Genomic DNA, 16,810 nt, shown 5'->3' with positions numbered 1-16,810 from the left:
GAGCCGGAGTGAGGAACCCTCTGCCGAATTGCGGCTGAATAGCTGAACGTGCCGTCCCGCTCCGGAGTGGCCGTCCCAAGCACCTGCTTGCTAAGCTGGTGCCTGGAGCCGGCCCTGCCTGGGACATCTCTTACAAACAATTAACCACAGTATCATGGAATAAAGGTCAAAACATTATAGCTTAAATTAGTGCTATGACAGCAACAATGCTGTAGACTGAGTACCGTGGTATCGTATGTAAGAGGGATGGCCACAGGGCCGCCCAGAGGGGGGTGCAAGTGGGGCAATTTGCCCCAGGCCCCCACGAGAATATAGTATTCTATAGTATTGCAACTTATTTTTATGGAAGGGGCCCCCGAAATTGCTTTGCCCCAGGCCCCCAGAATACTCTGGGCGGCCCTGGATGGCCACCTAAACATACTTCCATGTTGCAGTGGTGCTACACCGAGGACTGTCCTGCCAGGCCTTTAAATGATATGTTCAGGGGTGACACTATGTGGCGGCACGGCCTCTTGATGTTACAATGTGAGAACCTTCATCCTCCAGGAAGAGTTTGACAGGTAGGAAGAGAGATTCCAGACATGTCCCGTTTCCTCTAAGTACAGTTCCTGCATCTCTCTAGCCTAGAGGTGCGTCCATGGTGCAGTCTCTTTTGGCTGGATATGCACCCACAATTGTCAGTTGAGTCCATAGTTTAGGGGTGCTCCTGGATTCCTCACTGACACTAAGCTCTCCCATGGCATCTGCGAGTAATACATTCTACCATTTCCGCCCGGCGAGGAAACACCATCCCATCCTGTCAGATGATGACCTGGCTTTGGTGATACAAACCTTTGTTACCTCCTTCTAGACTACAGCAATGCAATACTGATGGATGTGCAGCTATCGGTCCTTAGGGAACTCCAACTAGTACAGAAGGTTGCATCACATAGCCTCATCAACACAGGCTACCATGAATACATCAAACCTGTTGCCGATTCTGCACTGGCTTCCCATAGAATATTGAGCCAAGTTTAGGATTTCGGGGCTTATCATCATGGAGTTCAATGACCTGGTCCCAGAAAACCTAAAGAAACCTAAAGCTTTGGGATGAGCATCATGATTGACTGCTCCACTACTCAGGCACGCTGGAACATCCTATCACAAAGGTAAAACGCTGTGCAGGAGACAGAACTTTGGAGGGGGCTGGTCTGAGACTGTGCGGTGAAATCCCACAGGGTTAAAGGCGCACCCCAAACGGCCACGCCTTCCGCTCTCAGTGCCAGGCCTGCTTCTTCAACTTGCCTTCTCTAACACATGCAGAGCAGCACAGACAGACTTGTGTTAAAACCTCCCCATCAAAACAAAACACTCCACTGCACACACATTTCTCCTCTTGCGGGGAGGATGTGAACCATCCGTGAAAGGTGTTAGCCACGTTGTTTAATGCATTATTAGAAGGTGCTGAAATCCTACGGTGAGGAGGGAGGGACAAGAATCTAGCTGTCTAGAATAGAAGTGACAGGTCCAGGAATAGCTTGTGGGTAACCCACCGCACCCCCCTTCCCCCCATGACGATGCCTGGTCACGGTGTCCCCGCCGGGCACCGTGATGCCATTGTTGGGCCGTGGCCGTCGGGGGCTGGACTCCTGCTAGCCCAGCCGATGGCGACGTTGCTCCCACTGAATTAGGGTCTGTTGCAATAACCGGGCCGGGAGAGAGAAATCTGGGGCCCCAGAATATTGTGTGTGTGCTGGCCCCCCCATCCCATTTCTCCCACTTCCCCCAGTGACCCATGTTCTGGGGGCCCAGGACAATTGCCCCCTTTCCCCCAGCCCTGGCAATAACAGCCCCTGCCTGGCTGCCCACCTGGCCAGAGCTGCCTGCTTTGGCCCCGCCCCCGCCCCTGACGTCACATCTCCACCTGTCTGCCCCGCCCACTGCAGCGGCCTCTCCGAGGTCCCGCCCCTCCACGGCTGATAGGCGGCGCCGGTAGCCAATGGCGAGGCCCGGGGTGGGCCCAGGGCGATCTCGTGACGTCAGACGGGGGCAGGGCTCCAGCCCGAGCAGGTGGAGCGGGTTTCGGAGCGGCCGGTGGGGAGAGGCGCCTCCGACAGGGCGAGGCCAAGGGGGGCTGCAGCCCCGCCCCGGGTGCCCGGCGCAGGTAAATAGCCGGGGGCAGGGACCCTGCGGGACCTGGGGGTGGGACCCCCGGGGGGGGGCAGAGGGAGTGCGGGGGGCAGGGGCCCCCCGGGGGGGCAGAGGGAGTGCGGGGGCCAGGGACCCCCCGGGGGGGGCAGAGGGAGTGCCGGGGGGGCAGCGGGAGTGGGGGGGACAGGGACCCCCGGGGGGGGCAGAGGGAGTGCAGGGGCCCCCCGGGGGGGCAGAGGGAGTGGAGGGGGCAGGGACCCCCCGGGGGGGGCAGAGGGAGTGGAGGGGGCAGGGACCCCCGGGGGGGGCAGAGGGAGTGCCGGGGGGGCAGCGGGAGTGGGGGGAGCAGGGACCCCCTGGGGGGGCAGCGGGAGTGGGGGGAGCAGGGACCCCCTGGGGGGGCAGAGGGAGTGCGGGGGCCCTCGGGGGGCAGCGGGAGTGGGAGGGGCAGGGCATCAATGGTTTTTCAGAGGGGAAGGGAATTAGGGGGCTGAATCTCTGACCAGAAAACTCACCTGGGGCTCTGGGAGTCAGACCCCCCGAATTTCCCCCTGGGGACTAGCAGGGAGATTGGGGGAGGGTCCTGAGAGCTGGGGAGCAGAGTTAGAGGGTGCAGGAGAGAGAGAGACCCAGGGTGGCTCCAAGGAGTGAGGGCTGGGTGGGCTAAGGGTACCCAAGGGGGAATGAGAGGCAGACCGGGATTGCCAAGGGGAGAATACCTAGGGGAGGTGTGTGTGTGGGGGGGGAGCCCAGGTCTGGGGTTGTGTTTGCTGTGCCTGCAGAGGGATAATTTGCACACCCCCCGCCCCGCCTGTCTGCTTGCCTTGTTTTCCTAGTGGGGTATGGGGGATTGGAGGGGAGGGGGAGAAGGGATATGCCAACAGTGACTTGTTGCCTCAGCTGGGGTATGCCAAACACGCTAGTGGTTCTGGGAAGACTGTGAGGGCTCGAATGACTTTGCATCTCTGGTATTTTGGCTATGTGACATTTGCCATTACTCAGCAGTCGCAGGGAATTGCTGTGCCTTGTAAGCGATGCACTTAGTTTCTAACTCGTAGCCAGGATCCTCTGTATATGTTCAGCTTTTTCCAGGATATTTTCTAGTTTTCCCAACTTTATGCACAAGGGGCTGGAAAGTTCCTGCATGAATTGATGGGCAGCCTCTGCAATGTGGCATCCACTATTCTAGCCGATCACGCCATCTCCAGCGTTCTTTCTCTCATCTTCCTGCATCTCCCCTCTCCCCCTCCCATATAATTCTCTTTGCCTGAGTGCTAATGTTAAAATGCACTGTGAGTCTGCAGACTTAGCAGGGCAGGGAAGGAGTTGGCACTCGGAGGGTGAGCAGGAGACCGGATTGTTGTGTTCAGAGGTACGCTCGTGCCAGGGCAGCACTGCGGAATTTCTCTCTCCCTGTCTGTCTCTTGGAGAACAAACACTCCTCCTTCTGGCTGCTTGCAGACATAAACCAACCCAACTTCAACGTGTTGTACTTCATCCTGAACAGCCTCTGGAGAGGATAAAATAAACCCTGCACAGGTTGCAAAGCAAACTCTGCTAAGAATGCAATAATACTTTTATCTTCAGCTCTGAGTAAATTCGGAAAGGCTGACAAATAACTTGTGGTGTAGGTAGCTCCGGTGGCTGAGCTGTTGATAACACAGCCTGTAAAAACTTAATATTTGGTGAGAAGTATGGCAGAGTAATTCTGGGAGTAATGTATTCCAGTGTTGGATCAAGGATAACAGGGGTTCTCAAATTTTTACAACGTGTAAATAACTTCTTAATGGAGCCATTGGATTATACCTTCCCTCTCACAGCATACCTGTGACAAGTTCAGCAATTGCTTGCAGGAGAGAGTCATATTTAAAATACATTCCGATGTATTTTTAGCATCACTTAATGTGATTGATCTGCTGCAGATGTGGGGGAGGCGGAGTCAGTACCATGTGATTAACTGTAGTTCTAGGGCCACCCACAAATATTCCATGCGTTGTGGTTTAGGCTGTGTTGATATTTGTACCTAGATGCCATGGTGATTGGGTGTGTGATAAATACTTATGAATGTTTTAAATGGCATATTGATGTATATTTAGGTTATTTTACAGTGTTGGTATATTCCACATACTTAACTCCACCTGAAGATGCACATTGCATATTTAATGGTATATTAACTCTTTACACAGAAAGAGACTTCAGCTGACTAGCTTCCAAACATGGGGCCTGACTTTTTTCCCCAGAGGTGTTGAGGGCTTGCTCCTTTTTCATGAGTTGTGGCTGGGCACCCATGAAATCAGGCCCAAAGATTTTTTCAGCTACTGCATTATTTCTCCCTTTGTCCTTAGAATAAATACAGGCAGTCATGGATGGAAAGGCCTCGTGTAGTTTCCTTACTCAGCTGTTAATAAAACATGTAAGCCCATTGTAGCTTGCAGGAGAGAGATGCGTGGCCCATGTGATTTAAACAGGTTGTTGAACCCAGCAGATTTGTCCTCCTGCCAGTTGCTGTGCAGAGTGTTCTGGACAGATGAATCCCATTGCCACAAAACGAAGCAAGTGAAAACTCTGTCCATCCCCAGCCCTCACCTGTGCATGGAACGTACAGCCCAGTCCTGCACCACTAAAGTCAGTCTTGCCGTTGACTTCAATGGAAGCAGCAATGAACTCTTGCACAAAGAGAGAGTCCCAGAACTGGAGCTCCAGTGTCTAAAGCAGTTAAACAGCCTGCAGCCCGAGCGCTGGGAGCATGGCATGGGCCAGCTGCGGGTGTCTAATTGCAGTGTAGACGTACCCCTGTTACATGATCCCCTCCTAGTCCTCATTTCTGCGATCAGGGAGGAGAAACTTGGCAAGCATACAGCGGCGACTGTAATGCAGGGCTGAGGTTCCCTCTTTTGCTCAGCACTGTTTACCAAGCCTTTCCTTTATACAGTGCTCGGCATGTGCCCTGGGCAGCATCAAGACCAGTACGTGCATTCACAGAGGTGAGAATGTTGAGACTAGAGACCTGTGTGTGGGTTGAGAGAAGGGGAGTCTCACTCCGTTTATTTCAGTGTGTGGCTGTCTAAACAACCACATTCGATACGTTCTTGATTTGGTAACAAAAATGCGGGGCTACTCCGGTGGCCAGTCGTTGAACTCAATTATAGTTCTTCCTCAACCAGTTTCTTTCAAGCTTGGCAGCTCCCTGGCATTCTTCACAAAGGGCTTGGCACATGCTGCTTTGAAACTGTAATGCTGAGTTACCTAAAGAATCTGGATTCCTTGACGAATGAAATGACTTTTTTTTGTGTTTTGATTATGTTTTGAATTGTTACTTTCTCACCTGCCTCTTTTTTTTTTTAAGCAAAACTTCAGCTCAAAGGCCAACCTTTCTAGTGAGTGCCTGAAAATATCGGCTTAGAATGAAAGTACTTTCTGATCCGTGGCTTTAGCCGCTAGTGTGATGTTATCATAACTGCCGCCTCTTGGATTTTAGTCAGGGAGACATGGCAATTGTCTAGAAGTGATCTCTAGTCACAGCTCAAGGTGTGCCTTAGGTCAGTGTGTTCATTTGAAGTCGATGGCTGACCTGTGGAGGTCGCTTGGAGGATAACAGAGATAGTGGTGATTGTGTTCTAGGATATGGTGGTTTTTAAGCTGATGTTGTAATTAAACAGTTGTTCTTTGGCACTCCTGATGGCCTGATCTATAGTTACTACCTGACTAGCTGTTTGCCAGAGGAAGAAGGTGCAGGTGTGTGAAACTATTGTTTTCCTTTTTTTGGTATCAAACTAGCCATGTTCTACAGCTATACAACTTCATTTACATTTGAAGTGACAGTTGAACTCTGGCTATGCCAGTGGTTCTCAAACCTTTGTACTGGTGACCCCTTTCACACAGCAAGCCTCTGAGTGCAACCCCCATTATAAATTAAAAACACTTTTAAACATTTAACACCATTATAAATGCTGGAGGCAAAGCGGGATTTGGGGTGGAGGCTGACAGCTCGCGACCCCCCATATAATAACCTTATGGCCCCCTGAGGGGTCCCAACCCCCAGTTTGAGAGCCCCTGGGCTATGTAATCCCAATCAGCTGCAGGAGAAAAAAGCTAAAAGATTTGATCACAAAAAGTTCAGGAGCTGAAGGGGTTACTAACCTCCCTTTGAAGGCTCTGAAAAGTGACTCTCAAAAGGCACCATGTGGTTCCATGTCTGTTTCTCAGGGACCCACCTCTCAAATGTGGTCTGTTTAAAGTAAAACTCTTCTGTCAGAAAACTCGCCCAGAACTGTGCGAGTCAAACCCCTGCTGCAGGCAAGGTAGCCTGCTATAAACCATGATTTGTACTGGTCCATCAGGTTTTAAGCAGGAGTCAGTTGTGCTGCTGTAGATAACAGGTTACCCTTTTCATGCTAGGAGTTGGCGCTGGTGGATCTGTGCTGCGGGCTGCCCTTGATGGCTGGGCTCAGGGCAAATCTTCAGGGTAGACAAGGCCTTAGAGTAAATAGTACTGTTGATAAGGGGGGAATAGACTCTGACTGTGTTGGCTCTGCTGGGGCTGAACTGTTCCTTAAGACACTAAAGTCAGCTGATCCGCTCTGTATATGCGTTGCCACGCCTGCGGAGTGAAAAGGTGCCATTCTCACATAGCCACAGCAAGTCGAAAAGTAATTGTAAATCAGCCGACAGTGTCTGAGGCCAGTGCTGCGTGGAAAACTGTCAGAGTGCGTGGGGCCCTGGAAGCCCTTTCTGCTGCACGCACACCGGAACTCAAATACCTGTGGTCTTCATGAGACTATTCCTCCCATCACCGCTTTGCCATGCAGGCAGAATCTGGCTGTTTTAACCCTGTGCCTTGCTCCCCAGGGTGTGGCTGAACTGCTTGCAGGTCCTTCGTGCTGGAAGGCCAGCTGGTTCAACACCTCTGACTGCCCTGGCTTTGATGGTATAAACGGGGATAAGCATGATAGTTCCCTGCTACTTCTGCTGGGTGTCATGGGTAGAGCAGAGCAGGTAGGTGTCATCCTAGGTAGGTACCTCTACTTGTAGGGAGGACTGGAGAAGACACACCACGCTGGCAGCCGTCAGAATGTCTGTCTGCGAGTAAGGCCTGTAGTTGGTAGCAGGGTCTCAGGGGTCATAGTCTGTTAGGCTTTGCCCACCTGGAAGTGGCAGTCCTCCTACCCAGCTTTCTCTTCCAGGGAGCTAGGACATAGGGCTGTCTGCTCTGTTTGCCCACTAGAGGCTGCTCATGGGACAGGCTGAAGGAGCTACTTGTTTCTAGCTTGGACTGTGAACATTTGGGTCTCCAGTCCCCTGTGCTGCGAACAGGAGCCGCTCACGTAGAACATTTGGGTGCTTATTCCCCAGTAGTTCTTCCCTCTCGATCACCATTGAGACAGCAGAGGAGTGCCCCAAACTGCAGAGCCGCAGAGAATGAGGAACATGGTCTCTTTTCAGGACTGCATTAGAACTCTGCACCTCATTACGGCTCAGTTAGAAAAACGTAGGGCACTTGAGCTTCTGCCAAAACATATTGCTAAGGGGAATTGATTTAGAGGTTTGGGAATGGATAGGGAGTGTGTCTCAACTGGGATGGCAGCTCAAATCCAGCCGAGGTTAGCGGTGACTGAAAGACGTTGCTGTCTGGTGGCTTTTTGGTGGCATATGTGGAACGAGTTTGTTGACCTCTCCTTTAATTTCCTAGTGGATAGATGTGCAGATATCAATTGTCTGATGCTAACTGGGCACTCGCTGGCAGTTGTGGCAGAAAAGCCAAGGATTGGATGGACCATGGGGACAGAATAGATGTTTAATGCCCAGGAGTGGTCTCCCTGTAGGCTAGAGGGTGGCATGGCAATGCAGAAGAAGCTGCTGTGCCCTGCATTCTGTTTGCATACACAAGGGACCTCACTTTGCAGGGCAGTTATTTGGGTGCCTATTACAGTGTAAAATTCACACCCTTTTTATTTATTTATTTATTTTTAGTTTATAGTAAAAAAAAATTACTATTAAAATAATCTGGGAAGATAATTAAATAGCAGTAAAGGTAAATACCTAGTCCACTGCTGCTTAGTAGTAATTGCAATGTTTAGAGTCACTGGCAATATATTCAAACAGCAGCTCATGGTACAAAACAGCAACGAGGCACCTTTTTTGCACATACGTGTACTTTGTATAAAAAGAGCTGTAATTGCTTTCGTTCCAGCATTGGCGTAACGGTAGTATGAACTCTGCCAGCTGGCTTTGGGAGGGAAACAGGCATCACTGCTTGTGGAAGGCCAGTGCTTTACATAATCTGGGACTTACAAAACAAGCTCAGAGGCTTGGCAGATCCTGTATGCTATTGTCACTGCTCAAAGTTTACTGTACTTCTTGGGTTCACTTCCAGATTTCTGGGCTGTCTGAGGAAGATGCAAAGATCCCAGTCAGAAGAGTCAGGTGTATGTGGCATTTAGTCCACTGGCATTCCCCAGGTGAAACTATTTCAATGTTTCACAAGAGATTTTTGAGCAGCTTCGTGCAGCTTTATAGGGCTTGGCCTCAGGTCTCAGGATTGTTCCTCTATCCACCTACTGGTGTTTGTTTTTAGTCGCTCTGATACCCTGGAGAAAATCCTGAAAGGTCACTCGTGTGTGTGTTGGGGAGTGTGTGTGTGTGGGGGGGGGTGAGTGCAATCATATGGGCTCCTATCCCAAGTGCGTGATCAAATTTAGAAAGTGCCAATTCAAAACTGGCCCTGATTCTCAGCCTCTTCCACCTTGTGCTGAGGCCAGGAACGGAGGGTGAAGATGGCATTCAGTCAACGTTGTGTTCCCTGCAGTGTGTTCCCTGCCAGGGCCAGGCTGGCCCCTGCTGTAAGTTAGAACAACCCTAGGTGGTGATGGTTCTATAAGGTTGCACTTCCTTTGGATGGATGATCTGCTTTTGACATGTCCCCTACATTGGGGATTGGCGGGGGGCAGCATAGATCCAGTCTGGTAGCTGTAAGCCAGCTGGGAATCCTTTTTTACACCTCGCTGTTCCCCGAGGGGCCATTTCGGGGGGGCCAGAGTAGCATAAAGAGGCTGAGGTGTGAGAGAACTGGGCTTCTTGCATGTAAAAATCATCGGAGTAGAGCAGATTTCTGGGGTGTGCGCTCTCTGACTGCCAGACACCTTTGATTCTTAGTCAGTTATTTCAAATTCTGATACCTAACATTTGCACATGTAGCGTTTCTTTCTTCTGAAGGATCTCAAATGTTTTACAAACACCAATTAAGCCACCCAACACCCTGTGAAATCAATTGAATAAAAGAACTTTATTAAAATGTTCTTTGCTCCTGCTTGTACTTTTAAATAGGTAATTAGGAAATTGTTCCCCTCTTTCTTTTTAATTTATGAGCTTATTCCTTGTAAAATATAACCCTCTAGCATTGTTTTCAAACAAGCCCAATTCTGTGCTTCCCTGGTACGTAGTAAAGTAAAATTGGGAACCCAGGCATCCTGAAGACATGAATAAATCCTCCTCTTATAGGAGATTTGTAACTCATTTCACATAGGCGACTAGGTGGTCATTACTTTTTGCCACAACTGATTTGAGCCAGATTTGAACAAGTAATCTAGAGCCGTGTGCGCCATTACCAATGCTTTGAGCCAGCTAGTACTGCCAGCTGCAACGTAAACTAAGTGGTTTATGAATAGTTGACGATGTTGCATTACATGTTTACAGGTGTAGAAGACGACCACTGCAGAAGTTGTGAACTCACTGCAGCCCTGTCGTGAGTCTGATACCTATGCTGGCTTCTGCAGAACTCCAGATCTGCCTGGTATAGGAAATAAGGTTGCCAACTCTCCGAGATTGGCCGGGAGTCTCCCGGAATCCGCATCCATCTCCCGGGGGCTACTGAAAGCAAGCCAGGAGATTTTAATAGGATGTTTTAAGAAAATGACGTGATCATGCTGGGGAAAAAAAATTCTCCCGGAATAGCTTCAGTCAGAGTTGGCAACCCTAATAGGAAACAGCAGGGTGGCTTGATGGCCTGAAGCGCTGCTACAGGCGTTAATTGCATTGTTAATGCACTAATGCATTTCCATACTTAAAATTACTCTTGACCACATGTAGCAACCAAAAAGTGGGAGATAATGGCTCTATACCTTGAGGCAGATGGCAGCTGATAAAACAAGAGATGGGGAGGCAGCGTTGCCTAATGTAGCCAGGACTCCTGGCTTCTATTCCTAGCTTCCTGTGTGACCTTGCTTAGCTGCTCTGTTTCCTCCTCTGTCAAATGGTGCTACCTCTTGCCTCTCAGGGCTCTGTGAGAGGATCAATAAATCAGTGTTTAAGGGCTTTTCATTTCTATAGCCTCTATATTCAAGAATCTTAGTGGTGGTACATTTTTTTTTAAGTTAGCATTTGATATGTCAGCAAAAGAACCCTTCAGAACTTAGGCTCCTTTGATTAGTAATGATAAATCTCTGATAGGGCCAGGTTCTATCCTAAATTACGCCCACGCAACCCACAAATGTCAGTGTTCAGCACGGGGATAAATGAGGGCAGAAGCTGACCCAGTCTTCAACCACGTTGTGCTGTAACGTGACTTTCTCTACACTGTTGATGTTGTGCTGGATGCACGTGGAGGTAAACCTCTCCCGGATGGTACGGATTGTCCTCATCCAATGTGCAGGCTTGTGAGTAGCCTAATTCCAGGCTGGCAGATGGGGTCAGTGCTGCTTGGGGATTTCCTCAGATGTAGGAGGGAGGCTTTAAATAAAAGAGGGAATCGTTTGTAGTGAGTTGCATAATTTGAAACCAGCTCCATGTAAACACTGACTGGTTCTGGGCTCAGCGAGAGAGACTTTCTGTCCAAAAAAAGTTTATTAAAAATCACAAGTGGTACAAAATAGGGTCTTAAAAATCGAGCTGTAGTAGCGTTACTAAGACTTGGTATGTGTGTGGTTTGTTTTTTTGGGGGGGCGGGGGGGGAAGGGAGATCAAACTTCCCAACGTGACTACCGGTGATTTTGGGTGCCTACCATGAGACACCTTAAAGAGGCCTGATTTTTTCTGAGGATGGGTGTTCAGCATTCTGACAATTGGATCCTTCTAAGGTTTTTCATGTTGGGCAGGGCACCCAGTATCACTAGTGACTCTTGAAAATCTTGGCTCCTGTGTGATGACCTAATTTAGTCTTCGAGGAATGCAGGCAAGACAGCACTGGCTCGGGCTAGCTCCCTGAAGCCCTCAACTCCCCTATCCTCAGTCCCCAGCTCTGCCAGTCCATCTGGGTCTCTAACAGCAGAATCTGCATATTTGTGATCTGGGCAGAAAGCTGGTGGTAGATGTCTACTTGTGATGAGTACCTGTTCTGCGTCATGTACTTCTAAAGAGCCCCAGAATGTGCACATGGGGTGCATGATGCATCCGACGAAGTGGGTATTCACCCACAAAAGCTTATGCTCCAATATGTCTGTTAGTCTATAAGGTGCCATGGGACTCTTTGTTGCTTTTTACATGTGGGGGTTGATGAAATTCTTCCAAGCAGGCAGTCTGCAAGGGAGAAAGGAGATCTTAGAGCCAAAAATCAAGCCACAATTTGCCCAAATATCTTCCCTTAGCATCACTATTTTCTACAAATAATGACATGGCAGTATCTTGCTTCTGTAGGGTTGGCAGCAATGAGAACTCTTGTAACTGATACTTGGAAAGCCGACTCAGCAGGAACCCATCAGCTGTCACTCTGTAACATGTTGTCTTTTCCTATTTTAGGAGTGAACCCTTTTATTGTTAAGCTAGTGAAGCATACACGGCAGCTTCTTCTATAGCAAAGGGTGCAGATCGAGCAACACTGGAGGAGAAAATCCAGAGTCTCTTCCCCAGCACGGCACTGGCTCTGTTGCTTTCTCTCTTACAGTAGCTACTGCATATATTTCTGCCACCCAATTGCTAAATGTCTGTAAGTGGTTACTGAAAACACTAAAGAAATGAGAAAACAAATGCCATGGACACAGTAGCTAATTCTCCCTTGTAGCTTCCACGCTGCTGTCCTTTTCTACGCACCTCCCTGCGCTCTGTAGTTCAAGTTAGTTACAGCCCTGAGCACAACAAATAATGATCATATACAGACGCGCTCGGCAATTGAATGAAGAAGCTCATTTGCACAGGGCCGTTAATTCCCTGTATGTGTTAATCTCTGAGACCATCTGTGTCCCTGCCTAGGCTGGGGAGATGATGGAACTCTCGGGATTTATTCCAGGAGGTGAACATGAAGAGTACTGCCTGCAGATACCTTCCCTGGGTCAGAGGAGGACAAGCCTCATTAGCTTTGGAAATAGCTGCTCACGTTTTAGTCAGGCAGGCAGCTTTGTAGCTAGGAAGTGCCACTGGGATCCAGGATGTGGGTTTTCAGAGAGCCAGTATACTGAAAATAAGAGGGAGAAACATACAGGCCCTTGTTAGCACCTTCCACCCAAGGATCTCAAAGGGCTTTGCTGGTCAAAGACCGAAGGCTCGTGACACCCCCGGGAGGTAGGTAAGAATTGGTATGCCCCGCTTATAAATGGGGAAGCCGAGGTGAAATGATGTGTCTAGGATTGAAGAGCAAGTGTGTGGCAGAGCCAGGATTAGAACCCAGGGGGCCTGTCTCCCAATCCTTTGCTCTGTCTGCTAGAAGCACTGCTTCCCTGACTTCTCATATGCCGTGATTTTATTGGAGGGAGAGAGAGAACAGATGGTCTTGGCTTAAAGGAGGCGGCGGGGGGCAGACGGGGACAGGACGGGGACTTAAAACAACTGTATGTGTGAGACCAGCCCTTCAACAGTGAAGTGTCAGTCCTTGATTGTGCTGCCTCTGCCAGGGAGCAAAGGGCTCGGATTGCTTTGGTCACAATTGAGTGCCTCCGGGTAGCTGACACTTGGAGTGATGACAGACCCAGAGAAGGCCGTGCCCAGAGAGGAGGTGCAAATCCTGGAGGAGGAGGACTCCTTTATTCACAAACCAGAGAAACACTCTAAATACACCGGGCCTAGTGCAGTATAGGCAAGGCTGCTGCTCTTTGGGGATCTGTGCCTGGATTTTCCCCATTATATCGGTTCAGTTGATCTAATCTGTAGACATGTGCTTTGCAGTGGTCACGTGCCCAAATACTACTCTGCATCAGATCGCTGTACGACCAGCCTGTTAGTCTGTAAAGCACCAGGGTTGTGTGGGGTCTAGGCCTGTACCAGGGGTGAAACAAGGCTGAGTGCAGCTGCTCTCTCTTCTTTCCTTTGCTTTTGGGAATTGAGTTTCCCTTCCTCAATAGCTGATGAAATGAGGACTTGCCAGGCAAGGGATCTGAGCTGGGGTCAGTAAATGGAGATGGGGCCTGGCATGGGAGTCTCTTGAGCTCTTGGCCTTGCGGCCAGTAGATGCAGGGGGAGCAGCATCTGATAGGGGAAGAAGAGATGTCACCTGCCTCTTCTAAGCAAAGTTTTTACCATGGGGTAAAGGTTCCCGGGGCAGAAATTCTGACTTGTCAGCTCTCTCCCCTCCCCTAGTGCCCTGTAGTGGGGTGGAGTCAGGGTGATTCTAGGAGAGAGAAGGGGGAATGTGGGCTTGGATGGGAGTGATGGGGAAGGGTTGTAAGTGTGTGTGTGGGGGGGGGGGAGGGGAGGCAGCCCCCTCATGCCTGGTTTCCAGTTTCTGAGTGTGGGCTTTTGTTATGGTGACAGAGAGAAGGTGCTTTAAATTCCAGATACAAAGCAGGCCCCTGCATTGCCTACGCCCTGGATTTTATAATGAGGCTGTAATGTCCACGCCGGGGAGGAACGCTAGATGGATGGAGGCAGCTTGTATCACAGGTCCTCTTAGCTAACCAGAGGTGCCTCTTAGCCTGAGGACGTCTGAGTGTCTCTCTCTTCCCCCCCACTCCATGGGTTGAGCTTACTGCCTCTGTCCTGCTTCACTTGGAGGATGTCGCACCTGGAACTAGAATCAAAGTCTTAGGATCTGTATCTGAAGTCTTGTCTACATGGCAAGTTGCTGCACAGCAAGTGAGGGTGTGAATCTACAGCACAGCAGCTTGCTGCATGGCAGCGTCTCATGTGAATACTGCTACTCGGTGTAAGCCCTGGAGTTTGGCTTGGCATGCTTTGCTTGGACATAGTGGTACATCTCTGTCGATTCACGCCCTGTCCTGCAGGGCAGTGGCTTGCCATGTAGATGAGAGATTGTAACTCTTTGAGGCAGGGACTGCCTCTTTGTGTTGTGTGTGTGTGTATAGCATGTAGCGGAATGAAGTTGGCACCTCTATGTGCTACCACAATATAAATAAGGATCCTGGGTTTTTCGGAAGAGGGTTTGAAGACCAGACTGAGATGTATACAGTGAAAAATGGAAGGTTGGTTTGTACCTGCTCGTTTTTATTTCTGGATTGTGATGCCTGTAACAAGTAACTATGTAAAGTCCTGCCTTTTTATGAATAGGTTCTTGCAAAAGCAGGTCAAGGTTCCACAGCTTATTACAGCAGCTGTGAACAGCATCCAGGTTGCAGTAGTGGACTTCCCATGCAGAACAGATAGAAGCCTAGCTACTAATGTCACAGCTGGTACTGGAGGGCTGAGGTCACTGTGCTAAGGCTCCCCCCAAAACTGGACAGCCCCAAAGGGAATATTTTTTTTACACTGTGATTAAAATACTTTCTAATCCTGGTCACCATAGTAATGAGTAGCTTTGCAGCCCCGCTCTAAGCAGACTTACTGCCTCAGTGGTTAGCGTCCTAATATAGCTTAGGAATTCAAACCATGCACGGGCTCTTTTAAGTTAGGTTTAAAAGTGACCTGCAAAGGTATGGAAAAAATGAGTGTGTCCTGTTGGGCTTCTTTATGCTGGATAACAAAGAACTGGAATTCTTCTCTTTATTTTGTTTTCAAAGATCTCTTCCTGGTTGTTTACTACCTTTGGATTATTGGGCCATATCCTATGTCACTGCCAGTTTACACTGGGTTAGGGTCTGGCCCATCAATTCTTGTCTTCCCTTATTTATGCTGCCAGAGCCAGAGAACTAGAGGAGAAGCTTTCTCAGCCCTCAGCTGAAGGAGGAGGGAGGTTTAATTTTTCACAAGGAGAGCTCTTCTCCCAAGTGTTTGCCAGGCTCTTGAATTCAGTAGATCAGGGGTCGGCAACCTTTCAGAAGTGCTGTGCCGAGTCTTCATTTATTCACTCTAATTTAAGGTTTTGCGTGTCAGTTATACATTTTAACGTTTTGAGAAGGTCTCTTTCTATAAGTCTATAATATATAACTAAACTATTGTTGTATGTAAAGTAAATAAGGTTTTTAAAATGTTTAAGAAGCTTCATTTAAAATTAAATTAAAATGCAGAGCCCCCCGGACCGGTGGCCAGGACCTGGGTAGTGTGAGTGCCACTGAAAATCAGCTCGTGTGCCGCCTTCGGCACATGTGCCATAGGTTGCCTACCCCTGAGGTAGATGTTAATAATAAATAAAAAAATTAAAAAGGCAGTGTGTTAACAGTCTGGTTGAAAATGACTCCTCCTCTTGATTGTGCAGGTTTCACTCTTGGTACTTGTAAGGATCTCCCACTAATTCTCCAGTGGTCTATAGTGTTTTTTTTTTTTTAAAGCTAGACAGGGTCTAAATTTCTAATGTACAAAACCAAAGCAGGATAAGAATGGCCATAACTGGTTCAGATCAATGGTCCATCTAGCCCAGTATCCTGTCTCTGACAGTGTCCAGTGCCAGAGGCTTCAAGGGGAATAACAGAACAGGGCAATTATTGAGTGATCCATCCTGTCAGCCAGTCCCAATTTCTGCTAGTCAGGTTTATGGACACCCAGAGCATTGCGTCCCTAGCGATCTTGGCTAGTAGCCATTGATGGACCTGTCCTCCATGAATGTATCCAATTCTGTTTTGAATCCAGTTATACTTTTGGCCTTCACAACATCCCTTGGCAATGAGTTCCACAAGTTAACTGTGTTGTGTGAAGTAATACTGCCTTATGTTTGTTTTAAAACTACAGCCTATTAATTTCATTGGGTGGCTCCTGGTTCTAGTGTTCTGTGAAAGGGTAAATAACACTTCCCTATTCACTTTCTCCACATGATTCATGATTTTACAGACCTCGATTATGTCCCCACCTTTGTCTCTTTTCTAAGATGAACCATCCCAATCTTTTTAATCTCTCCTCATATGGAAGCTGTTCCATACCCTAATCATTTTTGTTGCCCTTCTCTATACTTTTTCCAATTCTAATGTGTCTCTTTTGAGATGGTGTGACCAGAACTGCGCTCAGTACTCAAGGGGTGGGCGTACCATGGATTTATATAGTGACATTATGATATCTTCTGTCCTATTATCTATCCCTTTCCTAATGGTGTCTAACGTTCTGTTTAGCTTTTTTGATAGCCGCTGCACATTGCGCGGATGTTTTCAAAGAACTATCCACAATGACTCCATGATCTTTCTTGATTGGTAACAGCTAATTTGACCCCATCATTTTGTATGTATAGTTGAGATTGTTTTCTGGTGTGCATTACTTTGCATTTATTAACATTGAATTTCATCTGCCATTTTGTTGCCCAGTCACCCAATTTTGTGAGATCCATCTGTAACATTTTGCAGTCAGCTTTGGACTTTTAACAGTATGTCCCTGTTGTGTGGTGATTGATTAGATCTCATAAATCAAAGGTAGGCAGTGGGAAATTAGGCTGTTGCACCTG

At 48.6% G+C, this 16,810-nt stretch overlaps 1 protein-coding gene across 2 annotated transcripts in view; it reads left to right on the top strand.

Moving 5' to 3' along the window:
• The first annotated feature begins 2,037 nt into the window (after positions 1-2,037).
• EPB41 (erythrocyte membrane protein band 4.1) overlaps positions 2,038-16,810 on the top strand; it is a 160,962-nt gene continuing 146,189 nt past the window's right edge. Inside the window, exon 1 of one of the 2 annotated variants that reach the window (XM_044997492.1) lies at positions 2,038-2,143. The gene's annotated coding sequence lies outside the window, so the exon portion shown is untranslated. The remainder of the gene's footprint in view (positions 2,144-16,810) is intronic. The other variant, XM_044997506.1, reaches the window with a different exon arrangement.

The sequence above is a fragment of the Mauremys mutica genome, chromosome 23 (genome assembly GCF_020497125.1).
Source record: "Mauremys mutica isolate MM-2020 ecotype Southern chromosome 23, ASM2049712v1, whole genome shotgun sequence".
Classification (NCBI taxonomy): Eukaryota; Metazoa; Chordata; order Testudines; family Geoemydidae; genus Mauremys; species Mauremys mutica.
The sequence above is the reverse complement of the archived record's forward strand: the minus strand, read 5'-3'. Positions and strand labels throughout refer to the sequence as shown.